This window comes from Ornithorhynchus anatinus, chromosome 1, assembly GCF_004115215.2.
Source record: "Ornithorhynchus anatinus isolate Pmale09 chromosome 1, mOrnAna1.pri.v4, whole genome shotgun sequence".
Lineage (NCBI taxonomy): Eukaryota > Metazoa > Chordata > Mammalia > Monotremata > Ornithorhynchidae > Ornithorhynchus > Ornithorhynchus anatinus.
In genome coordinates, this window is record NC_041728.1 from 47534546 (window position 1) to 47548461 (window position 13916).

Here is a 13916-nt window from a genome sequence, read left to right on the forward strand (position 1 = left end):
AAGTTTGAACTAGCTCAACTTCAGGTTTACATTGAAAAACTCACAAGAACTCAGATTTTCTTACAAATCAATAAAATTGGGGCTCTTTGATGGACATCTGACAGCAAAGCAGGACATATTCATTTGGCAAGCTCTCACTGATCTTCTCTATAAAGGGCCTCGCATGGACCCAGGTTGTATGAAATTGAGAAAAGTCTCTGCCCTTGAAGAACATATTATTTTATAAGATCTAAACAGACAACCAACAATTAAGGCTCAGATTTTTTTCAATCAACCAGTGTAATTGTTAAGTACTTACTTTGTGCAGTGCATTGTACTAAGTGTTTTAGGAGGGTAAAAACAATTGGTAGATATGATTAAAACAGTTGCTAGATATGATCCCTGTCCTCAAGGCACTTACAGTCTTGCAGTTTAAAGCGTGTGAAAATGAATAAAAGACATGGAAATCAAATAGTAAAGTTGCAAGCTCTTGGTTGTCTAGTCCAAGAAGTTCCTTATTATATTGTAAGAACCTTTAGGTTAGGAAATGTGTGTTTGGGACTAGTGTTTGGGACTCTCCAAGTGCTCAGCATAGAATTCTGCACTCAGTCACCTGATAAATGCATTGGTTGATTGATACATTCTGGGAAAAGAGGACTTTGATTGAGGAAAAGGACATCATCAGAGAAAATTCAGAGATGGATTAACAACTAGTGAATATTGAGATCACTCTGCTCAAGTGAGGCAGAGCAGGAGCCAGAGGTGATTGGAACAAGAAGCATTGTGGCTTAGGGGATAGAACATGGATCTGGGAGTCAGAAGGACCTGAATTCTAATCCCAGTTCCACCACATGTCTTCTGTGACCTTGGGCAGGTCATTTCACTTCTCTGTGCCTCAGTTACCTCATCTGTAAAATGGGGATTAACACTGTGAACCCCATGTGGAACAGAGACTGTGTCCAACCGAATTACCTTGTATTTACCCCAGCACTTAGTACAGTGCCTGGCACATAGTAAGCACTTAACACATAGCACAGATATCTTTATTGTTATTATTAATGAGGGAGAATAAAGTGTAAAATTGTAAAATTCAGTGGAAAGAGTTACTGTTTTGAATTTGATGTAGTGGGAGACAGAGAATCACTCTAGGACTTGGAGGGAAAGGATGACTAGATCCCAATGGCTAGCACTAAAGATGATTCAAATTTAGTTCTAACTGAAGAGGGGAAAGGCCAATTCATTCATTCAATTATAATTATTGAGGGCTTAATGTGTATAAAGCTCTGTACTAAGCACTTAGGAGAGTACAAAGAACAGTAAACAGACACATTACCTGCCCACAATGAGCTTACAGTTTAGAGGGGGAAACAGACATTAATATAAATTACATATATGAACATAAGACTCAATGAATAATTTTTAATGGTATTTTTTAAGCACTTTCCATGAGCCAGGCACTGTATTAAGTGCTGGGATAAATACAAGGTAATTGGGTAGGGCACAATTTCTGTTTCACATGGGGTTCACAGTCTTAAAACCCATTTCACAGATGAGGTTACTGAGTCACAGGGAAGTAGGCACAGTTGAAGTGGCCTGGCGTTTACTGAGCTCTTACTATGTGCAGAGCACTGTACTAAGTGCTTGGGAGAGTCCAGTACAACAGACTTGGTAGAAGTGATCCCTGCCCACAGGAGCTTCTAGTCTAGAGGGGGAAGGGATTAGTTCTCATAAAACAAATTGTTTTTGCTTTGAATTAGGAGCTAAATTGATTTCATCAGAATTTAAATAAGTTATATTGTACTCTCCCAGTGGTACAGTGCTCTGCACACAGTAAGCTCTCAATAAAAATGACTCATTGCCAAATGTTAGGCTGACTCTAATTCTAAAATGTGAAAACTAAGTGCTCATTTCCTTTTCCATTTCATTCCATTCTTACTATAGAGGATGGACCTATTACATAAAACATTCAAGCTGTTGAGTCAAAAAGGCAGATTCTAATTCGCTTATGTTATGTGTAAGTCAGTATGGGTGCCAAAAGGTGCGGGAATCCCTCCAGACAAAGTCCTCCAGCTCTCTTCTCTCTTCTCTGTCCCTGCTGAATCAGTCTGGAAAAACAGATTGATTGTGTTCCATCTAAGTGCTGCAGCTTCACCTGAAGACTGGCTCTGCCTTAGGAGGAAAATAAAGTTGGGTGAGTTGGCCATGAGTCAAAAAAAAGAAAACTAAGAAAATAGGCAGGGGGAGGTGAGAGGAAAATATGGTTTACCTAGAGAAAAATGTGAGGCAGATAGAGAGGGACGTAGCAAGCTCTTGGAAGGTCTGGGGAATTAATTACAGCATGTAAAGCTTGAAAGATTGCTCCAGAAAATGGGTAGCTTAGGAGAATGAATAGAGAAGTTTCTTTGGAACTAGTACTGTATTAAAAGTCACCGAAGAAAAACCACACATGCCTATAAGGCTTTGTCTAAATTCTAGTATCTGTAGGGATTCATTGTCTTGTACCAATTCATTCTTTGCACTTAATAGCTTAATGTTACACTTCCACTTCTTCCTGTTTCTGATTAGGCTGGAAATACTAACCTATTAGCCTTCTTCTCACATCCTGTTGGGGACCAGGACATTTAGCGGCACTGGTGAAAATTAAAAATAGGCTAGCTTTTATTATCTCAAGTGATAAAGCAGAAATAGAAAAACTCCATTATACTTCAGGCTCTATTTGAAACTTAGAGTTATATGAATCACTAATACTGTTTCTATTTAATATAAACAAAAGCAGGTAATTTAGATGAAGGCATATAAAAGTGTACACATACACAATAATACTATCAATCTACCAATAATGTCTTCCCCAGTTAAACTAATCCAATCATAAACCCAGTTAGTTCTCCAACACAAGGATTGCATTTTTAAGAACCTCTTGAAAAGGAGACATTTTAAGGTTACACGGATTGACTGTTGCCCCATACAGGCACCCAATCATTTATTCCAACACAAGATGTGTGGGGGATTTTTTTGTTTGTTTATTTTTCTAGCACTTGTTAAGCACTTACTCTGTGCCGGGCACTGTACTAAGCACTGAAACAGATATAAGATAATAATGGGCATGGTCCTTATCTCACATTGAGAATACAGTTCTAATTCCCATTTTACAGATGATTCATTAATTCATTCAATAGTATTTATTGAGCGCTTACTATGTGCAGAGCACTGTACTAAGTGCTTGGAATGTACAATTTGGCAACAGATAGAGACAATCCCTGCCCATTGAGGGGCTTACAGTAGAATCGGGGGAGACAGACAAAAACAATAACAATAACTAGAATCAAGGGGATGTACATCTCATTAACAAAATAAATAGGGTAATAAAAATATATACAAATCAGCAGATGAGCACAGTACTGAGGGGAGGGGAAGGGAGATGGGGAGGAGCAGAGGGAAATGGGGGGAAAGGGGGCTTAGCTGAGAGGAGGTGAAGGGGAGGCAGAGAGGCAGTAGAGGGAGCAGAGGGAAAGAAGAAGCTCAGTCCTGGAAGGCTTCTTCGAGGAGGTGAGCTCTCAGTAGGGCTTTGAAGAGGGGAAGAGAATTAGTTTGGCAGAGGTGAGGAGGGAGGGCATTCCAGGACAGCGGGGGGACGTGGGCCAGGGGTCGACAGCTGGATAGGCGAGAACAGGGGATGGTGAGGAGGTGAGCGGCAGAGGAGCAGAGTGTATGGGGTGGGCAGTAGAAAGAGAGAAGAGAGGAGAGATAGGAGGGGACAAGATGATGGAGAGCTTGAAGCCTAGAGTGAGAAGTTTGTGTTTCGTATGGAGGTTGATAGGCAAGCACTGGAGGTTTTTAAGAAGGGGAGTGACATGCCCAGAACAACTGAAGCCCAGAGAAGTTAAGTGGGTTTCTCCAGTTCACACTAGCAGACACATGACAGAGATGGGATTAGAACTCAGGTCCTTGACTCCCAGTCCTATTATCTTTCCACGCTGCTTCTCATTTGGTGTTCTATCCATATAAGTACAGATTGCAAAAGTGTTCCTAAATCTTCAATAGTAATAACAGACAAAACACATAATGAAAACCATTATTATATAAATATTGAGTCTACTAGACCCATCAATTTTAAGACATGAAGCAGAATGCAGCAGCATTAAAAGATATTTTCAAAGTCATTTATATCGGCAGTGGCAAAGTCAGAATAGATGCTACGTCCATCTTCTTGACATATTAATTGGCCAGAAAATCACTTTGAAACAACAGTCAGCTAACCCAAAGCTAAATTAGTAATGGGAAAACTCCATAAGGAAGTGAAAGTGTTCCATAGTCAAATACAACAATTAATTGTTCTGTAATGAGACGGACTGCTCTCAAAACTGATTTGACTACCAAACAATATTCATTGTCATATGATCAGCAAAGCCTATGGAAAGAGCATGGGCCTAGGATTCAGAGGATCTGGGTTCTAATTCTGAATCTGCCTCTTTTCTGCTGTATGGCCTTGGGCAATTCTCTGGGCCTCAGTTTCCTCCTCTGTAAAATAGGAATTCAATAACATGTACTGCCTTTTACTAAGATTTTGAACCCCAAGTGTGGCAGAAATTGCATCCAATCTGATGAAATTGCATCTATCCCAGTGCTTAGTACAGGGCTTGGCACAAAATAAGCACTTCACCAATAAGACAGTTATTATTATTGCCATTGTTATATTCTTATTATTTATCCTCAAATATACCTAATGCAACCTCAACCTGTCTTTAGCTGAAAATAGTTGGAAATCAAATTTGGTAAAAACGAAGTGCAGGGTGGACCTTCCTGTTTCAAAAGGCATTAACTGTGGGATTTCACGCATCAAGGGAGGGATTCAGTCTTCGATGAGATGTCTTGTTCTATATCATTTGTCTTGTCCATTGCAGTTGAAATGCTTGTAAAACCATGTTTCCTCTTAGATGTACACACCCAGCACTAAAATAATGGAAATCTCTTTGCTTTGAACTTACAGCCAAAATGACTTCATACTTTAAACTTAAATAGCTGCCAATTTTTTAACCATGATCACATTCACAAGCACAAAAGTGGTTAATGAGCCTGAAATACCCCTCATTTGCTTATGGAGAGGCCTGTGAAGGCAGCTATCTCCCTTAACTAAAAAAATAGTTTGGCAGTCCTGAGGCTGAGAGTTCTAATCTTAGAAGTTTCATGTCATCTTCCTCTTTGTCCTGAACTCCTCATCTGTAACAGGGACTTTACCTCACGGAGCTGGAATGAGGAAGAACAAATAAATTACATGGAAAACACTTTGTAATTTTAAAAAGCTATATAAATTCTAAATAAATAAGGTACTTGACAGGGAGTTTCTAAGTGGTGTATTTCAATGCATATTTTCTTGTTCAAATGAGGTGGATGCATTATTATATCCTTGCTTTTCATTCTTACTACTGTCTTGTCATTCCAATCATGAATCAGTGTTAATATTTCTGGAGTTTTACTTAGACACTCACTCCTCAATTCGTTTTTCTGAAGGTATATAAGTCAAAATTATAGGCTCAGATATTAAAAATAGTTGAAAAATCAATGAACTTTTAAATGCTAATAGATAACTTATAAAGTTTTAATTCCTAAGCCATCTATCTTGGTCACAGTTTCCTTTATCAGGCTCATCTCTGAATTTGCCTGATTCTTCTGGAATTGGCAGTTCACGGCTTTGATAACTCGGCTCTCGTTATATGCCAGCTAGACTACTGTGTCAGCCTTCTCTCTGATCTCCCTTCCTCCTCTCTTGACCCGCTCCAGTCTATTCTTCACTCCGCTGCCCGGCTCATCTTCCTGCAGAAATGATCTGGGCATGTCACTCCCCTTCTTTAACACCTCCAGTGGTTGCCTATCACCCTCCGCTCCAAACAAAAACTCCTCACTCTAGGCTTCAAGGCTCTCCATCACCTTACCCTTTCCTACCTCTCCTCCCTTCTTTCTTTCTACTGCCCACACCGCACACTCCGCTCCTCTGCCGCCCACCTCCTCACCGTACCCCTCGGTCTCGCCTATCCCGCCATCGACACTTGGGCCACGTCCTCCTGTGGTCCTGGAATGCCCTCCCTCCTCAACTCAGACAATCTACTTCTCTTCCCCTCTTCAAATCCCTACTTAAAACTCACCTCCTCCAAGAGGCCTTCCCAGACTGAGCTCCCCCCTTTTTCCCTCTGCTCCTTCTACCCCCCCTTCACCTTTCCGCAGCTAAACCCTCTTCTCCCCACTTTCCCTCCCCTCTTCCCCCTCTCCTGTCTCACCCCCTCAGCACTGTACTCATCCGTTCAACTGTATATATCTTTATCACCCTATTTATTTTGTTTATTTTGTTTAATGAGATGTACATCACCTTGATTCTATTTATTTGCCATTGTTCTTGTCTGCCTGTCTCCCCCGATTAGACTGTAAGCCCTTCAAAGGGCACGGACTGTCTCTATCTGTTGCCGACTGTACATTCCAAGCACTTAGTACAGTGCTCTGCACATAGTAAGCACTCAATAAATACTAATGAATGAATGAATGAATGAATGAATGAATGGGAGACTTATTGCATTGCTTGAATGGCCTACTTGAATCAATCAGGTGTATTCATTGAACATCTACAGAATTCAGATTTTTTTTAAGGTATTTGTTATGTGCCTATTATGTGTCAGGTACTATACTAAGCACTGGGATAGATACAAACTAATAAGGTAGAACACAGTCCCTATCCCACACTACAATGTAACAGAGTTGGTATACAAGTTCTCTGCCCACAGTGACCTCATCTGTAAAATGGGGATTAAGACTGTGAGCTCCATGTAGTTTAGGGACTATCTCCAACCTTAGTTGCTTGCCTCCACTCCAGTTCTTAGTACAGTGCCTGGCACAAAGTAAGTGCTTAACAAATTCCACAATTATCATTATGATTATCAATATTATTATTAGAAGAATGTAAATTTCCTCACTCTGCCTCATTTGACACTACTAATATTTTAGAGAAATGTATCCCTTTCAATGGAAACCCTCAAAAATGCTAATAGTTTAAGAAGTATGGGGGTAAAAATATAGTTTCACAAAATAGGTGTGAAGCATGGTGTTGTGATTTTCTACTTGTAAATGCAACGGGTAAGCATTTCCCACACTCTGTATAGCTGTATCACATTCCCTCTATTCCAGAAGGGCTAGGAATAGTGTCATATTGGCAGAGAAATATTAGCATTTCATACAGGACTCTTCTAGGGAAATGATTTATTCTAAGAGCCTAGAGGATGGAAAATGTGTCTAATTCTAAATCCTGTATAGTGTCTCTGCAGCATTTTGTTCCAGAAGACTGAAATTAATAATAATAAATGTGTGGCTGGGCAAGATGGAGGGCCACTGACACAAAGACAATATGTGGGAAACTAAGGCATAACCCACACTGTGCTGAACTTGGTCTTGTAGTCATCTACAAGTTGCCTTTCAATTATTACACTTACTCAAATGGTTTCACGTAGCAGATATATTCCTTTCAAAGAATGTTTTTTGACAGGTTCAATTATTGCAATAACTCCTTTGCTTTCATTTGTGATTATGAGACCTGACAAAATCTCAGAGGCCTCCAAAGTTTAGTGTCAGTATTTTTAGTATGCCTTAGTAGTACTATACTCCAAGAAGCTGGGCCAATGTGTTAATTACTTTTCATTTCAAGGGAGATTGAAGAGGCCCCCACCTGCCCCTTTTCCAGTGTTTAAATTATAGTTTGTCTGGACTGCAGAAGGTTGTGGAGTTTGTTGTTTGTTTTTACTTTGGTGGTGTATTGAAGAAATAGGCTGTCAAATATTCTAAGTCAGTTGACCTTCAGCATGTGATAATCTGGGTGTGTATTATGTTTTGGAAAGAAAAAAAAAATCTTAAATATACCCGCCTTCCTTCCCCTCCTCACTTCCCATTTCCACATTCAATCTCTCTCTCTCTTTCTCCCTGCCACCCTCTGTTTACTCTTCTTTTCTCTCTTCTCCTACACCTCTATCCCCCACCCCCACCTTTTCACAGGCAGCTGAAAGTGTATATTTTTACTGGACCTCAAAGGAGGTGATCCAGTGTTTCTATCCTTATTGTACTCTCCCCGGGGCTTAGTACAGTGCTCTGCACTCAGTAAGTACTCAATAAATGCCATTGATTCATTCAATTCATTCATTTGTATTTATTGAGCACTTACTGTGTGCAAAGCACTGTAGTAAGCGCTTGGAAAGTATAATACAGCAATAAAGGGAGATAATCCCTGCCCATAATTGTTTTATGGCACAGAGATTGATTGATTAGGGGAGCTAAGGCATATGGACTGGTCTAAATAGACAACAATTTGTGTTATAAATGCATGTATAAATTAGATACAAATACTAATAACTGTGTTTTTTTGTTATGTGCCTACTACATGCAAAGCACTGTATTAAGTGCTGGGGTAGATATACTACAATCAGGCCAAACACAGTTGCAGTTCCATATGAGGTTCACAGTCTAAAAGGGAGATAGAGCAGGTATTATAATCCCCATTTTACAGATGAGGGAACTAAGAGAAGTATAGTGACTTGACTAAGGTCACATAGCAAGCAAGTGGCAGTGTTTGGATTAGAACTCAGATTCTCCGAATCCCAGGACCATGCTCTTCCCACTAAGCCACTCTGTAGCTCCTCCCTCTTCTCCCTCTACTCCCTCTACCACCCCCCCTTCACCTCTCCACAGCTTAACCCTCTTTTCCCCCCATTTCCCTCTGCTCCTCCCCCTCTCCCTTCCCATCCCCTCAGCACTGTACTCATCCACTCAACTGTATATATTTTCATTACCCTATTTATTTTGTTAATGAAATGTACATCGCCTTGATTCTATTTAGTTGCCATTGTTTTTACGAGATGTTCTTCCCCTTGACTGTTCTCCCCCCTTTCCCTCCCCTCTTCCCCCTCTCCCGTCTCACCCCCTCAGCACTGTACTCGTCCGTTCAACTGTATATATCTTTATCACCCTATTTATTTTGTTTATTTTGTTTAATGAGATGTACATCACCTTGATTCTATTTATTTGCTATTGTTTTAATGAGATGTTCTTCCCCTTGACTCTATTTATTGCCATTGTTCTTGTCTGTCCATCTCCCCCGATTAGACTGTAAGCCCATCAAACAGCAGGGACTGTCTCTATCTGTTGCCGACTTGTTCATTCCAAGCGCTTAGTACAGTGCTCTGCACATAGTAAGTGCTCAATAAATACTATTGAATGAATGAATGACCACCAAATTGCCACTGTATCATAATGGGTGCTTCCAGGATGGCTTTTATTCAGTAAATTACAGATAGTGTTGGTCATTACAAGTTGATGTTTGCCATATTCACTCCAGCTATCACACTGGCCTGGACTTTGTCCTAGTTTTAATGTGTTATTTTAAGAAGAATCTTCCATTAACCAGTGAACCCTTTTGCAAGAAAACTCACTAACACTTTGAGTTTGAGATTACATATTGTCAATTCCTGGGGGTAGTTCATTCCTTAGTACATGTATAGGCTTCTGTTCTACAAGGTGACTGCTTTTTGCAAGGCCATTCTTTCTGATTGTGCTTTTTGTGCCTGCCTGTGTCTTGGAATGTATTTAGTGGCTGGTCATTCATTTTCAGTCTCCTTCATGGTCTTCTCCTCTTCTTCCCAACCCTAACTGTGGGGGTCCTTCAAGATTCAGTTTTTTGTCCCTTTCTATTCTCCAACCCCCTCTCTTGGAGAGCTCATTTGCTCCCATGGCTTCAACTACCACATCTAAGCGGATGATACCCAAATCTACATCTCCAGCACTGATCTACTCCCTTTCTTTCCAGTCTCACATTTTCTCCTGCATTCAAGGCATCTCTGTGGATGACCTCCCATCACCTCAAACTTAACATGTCTAAAATAGAACTCCTGATCTTCCCACCCAAACCCTGATCTCCCCTTGATTTTCCCATCACTCTAGACAGCACCACCATCCTTTCTGACTCACAAATCTGTAACCTTGGTTAACCTTGGTGTTATTCTTGACTCCTCTCTGTCATTCAACCCACCTATTCAATCCATCACTAAATCCTGTCAGTCCCATTTTCACAACATAGCTAAAACTGCCCTTTCCTTTCCATCCAAACGTCTGCCATGTTAAAACAATCACTCCTCCTGTCTTGCCTGAATTACTGCATCAACCTCTTTGCTGAGCTCCCAGCCTCTTGTCTCTCCCCAATCCAGACCATACTTCACCCTGATGCCCAGATCACTTTTCTATAAAAAAAGTTCAGGATATGTCACCCCTCTCCTCAAAAAACTCCAGTGGTTTCCCATGCACCTTCACTTCAAACAAAAACTCTTCCCCACTGGCTTTAAAGCACTCCCTTACCTGGCTCCCTCCTACCTCACTTGACTACTCTCCTTCTACAACACAGCCCACATACTTCACTCCTTTAGTGCTAACCTTCTCACTGTGCCTCGATCTCACCTTTCTCGCTCGGACCCCTAGCCCAGGTCCTGCTTCTGGCCTGGTACATCAATTACTCTCCCCAACTTCAAAGACTTATTGAAAGCACATCTCTTCTCTTCTCTTCCCCCACTCCCTTCTGCTTCCTCCTGACCTCTTCCCTTTGTTCTTCCCCATCCCAGCCCCGCAGCACTTATGTATACATATCTGTAATTTATTTTTTTGTATTGATATCTGCCTTCCCACCCTCTGGACTGTAAGGTCATTGTGGGCAGGGAATTTGTCTATTGTTGTATTGTACTCTCCCAAGCTCTTAGTACAGTGATCTGCACACAGAAAATACTCAGTAAATATGATTGAATGAATGGAGTTGTCCCCATGGTACTTTCAATCCAACCAAATATGGAAGGAGAGAAAATGGACATTTCTAACTTCCTTATTTTATTAAAGAGGGCGGCTTAGTATCCAAATATTTCATCCAGATTCTTTGTTATGTTCTAGATGATTATTCTTCTCTGGACCAAAAGCTTTGAGTGTGCCAAATATCTAAAAAGAATGTCTTGTATTTTATGTTTCCATCTCCTTTTATTTCATAGTCTGAGAGACAACCTTCTCTTAAGTGTGTATCTGATAAAGAAATGACTCTTAGATTGACTAATCTGTTATATGCAATGCAATAATTGAACCTGTCAAAAAACATTCTTTGAAAGGAATATATCTGCTACGTGAAACCATTTGAGTAAGTGTAATAATTGAAAGGCAACTTGTAGATGACTACAAGACCAGGTATCTTGCCCACTTTCTGCCAAAGCAGTGAATTTAGAAGGTTGCTTTGGTTTCTCCAGCTTTGCTTTATCTGCCCTTGCTCTTCATATTTTTTTTATTATTCTTCTGTAACTCAGGCAGCTAATCTAAGCAGCTTGCATTGTTCATCTCAATTCAAATGCCCAAAGGAAGCCATGTGAATGGTGCACTTTCAACCTCCTCCATTTCCTGCAGCTTCCAGCCTGTTCACTTGATATGTAAATAACATGAGTCAGCATTATCATCTTCTCCCTCCTGATGGATATTATGTCAAAATAGTGCCATTTAGACTTCCAGAAAATATATCACCTCACATGTCCTGTTAAATCTCAATTATATAGATGAAGGACAGTATGGAAAAGGACATAGCCCTGATGGTGACTCGCTGTAGGAAATTAGTAATGCTTCCAACCCAATCCAGGGTTATTTAATTAATTGCGAAGCATTAGGATCCTCTTTCCTTTCTTTCCAGAGGTTAAAATAAGTGAGTGGTGTTTTAGGTAATAAATCAAGAGACAGTCATCAGCATTAGGCTGGAAAAGATGCCTCCCATTTGAAATAACTGTTTTACTCTTTCTCCTCTTCCCTTTCCATTTTTTTTCTCCCCCTTTTCCTTGTTGTTGTCTCAATGGACTAGATGGAAAAGATAGAAAAGCAGTTACCCTTTAGAAATGGGAACTAGAATTGGACCCAGCATAGCTTGAATCCACAAAGAGTAGTGAAAGGAGTATGGCCAAGGAGAAAGGGCCAGGGTCTGGGAGTCAGAGGACCTAGGTTCTACTCCTAGCTCCTCCACTTGTCTGTTGTGGAACAGTGGGCAAGTCACTTAACTTTTCTGTAACTCAGTTACCTCATCTGTAAATTGAAGTTAAGACTGTGAGCCTTAGGTGGGGCAATGACTGTTTCCAACCCAATTACCTTATATCTACCTCATCTCATAGTACAGTGCCTGGTATACCATAAGTGCTTAACAAATACCACTAAAAAAAAGTAGTGTATCTAAATACAACTTCAGTGGAAGTAAAATATTCATGCTGACCCCCACCCCCAGCCCACTCGGCATCTGACGCTGGTGACTAGGTAAGCCTGCCTCCCTCACCCTGCTCCTTGGCCTTGTCAGCTATGCCTACTCCTTCTCCCATCTGCTGCAGATTAATTTTCTTTTCCATTTCCTCTTGGCTCCCAAGAGCCACCCCCAATCTCTGTCCTCTGAATCCACCACCCCTATCAATCAATCACTCAATGATATTTATTGAGCATTTACTGTGTGCAGAACACCATACTAATTGCATGGAAGAGTACAATACAATATAATTGGTAGCCCTGTTTCCTGTCCACAAGGAACTTATGGTCTAGTTCTTGTAATAGGTAGCAATTACTCCTGGATCTCCACATCCCTCTTACTCTACATTGTTTTTCAGATTTTATTGAAAAGATTTTCACAGTCATAACATGATTCCTTCCCTGACTGCAGTCTCTATAACAGCCATAGATGGGAGCTGTGGGATGGCATGTGGAGGGTGCTGATCCCCTCCCATACCACCTCCCTACACCAGCCACATTTCACCGAGGCCCATTACAAAGACCTGTGGCCGATGGGGAAGGGACCGATCATGTTAGTAAAACCTAGCAGGAGGTGTGTGATATCTGTTGGTATTTTTTTGTTAAGCGCTTACTATGTGCAGAGCACTGTTCTAAGCACTGGGGGAGATAAAGGGTAATCAGGTTGTCCCACGTGGGGCTCACAGTTAATCCCCATTTTACAGATGAGGTAACTGAGGCACAGAGAAGTTAAGTAATAATGTTGGTATTTGTTAAGTGCTTACTATGTGCAGAGCACTGTTCTAAGCGCTGGGGGATATACAGGGTAATCAGGTTGTCCCACATAAGGCTCACGGTTAATCCCCATTTTACGGATGAGGTAATTGAGGCACAGAGAAGTGAAGTGACTTGCCCACAGTCACACAGCTGTCAAGTGGCATTGTTTTTACGAGATGTTCTTCCCCTTGACTCTATTTATTGCCATTGTTCTTGTCTGTCCGTCTCCCCCGATTAGACTGTAAGCCCGTCAAACGGCAGGGACTGTCTCTATCTGTTGCCGACTTGTTCATCCCAAGCGCTTAGTACAGTGCTCTGCACATATAAGCGCTCAATAAATACTATTGAATGAATGAAAAGTGGCACAGCTGGGAGTCGAACCCATGACCTCTGACTCCCAAGCCCGGGCTCTTTCCACTGAGCCATGCTACTTGCCCACAGTCACACAGCTGACAAGTGGCAGAGACAGAATTTGAACCCATGACCTCTGACTCCCAAGCCCAGACTCTTTCCACTGAGCCACGCTGCTTCTCTAATGTTGGTATATAAGCACTTACTATGTGCAGAGCACAGTTCTAAGCGCTGAGGTAGATACAGGGTAATCAGGTTGTCCCATATGAGGCTCACAGTTAATCCCCATTTTACAGATGAGGGAACTGAGGCACAGAGAAGTTAAGTGACTTGCCCACAGTCACATAGTTGACAAGTGGCAGAGCTGGGATTTGAACCCAGGTCCTCTGACTCCCAAGCCTGGGCTCTTTCCACTGAGCCACGCTGTTAGTCAACTAACACTGTAGTAATTTTCTGCAGGTATTTGTTGTCACAATTTCACCAAGAAAGGCTGGAAAGGATTGGGTTGA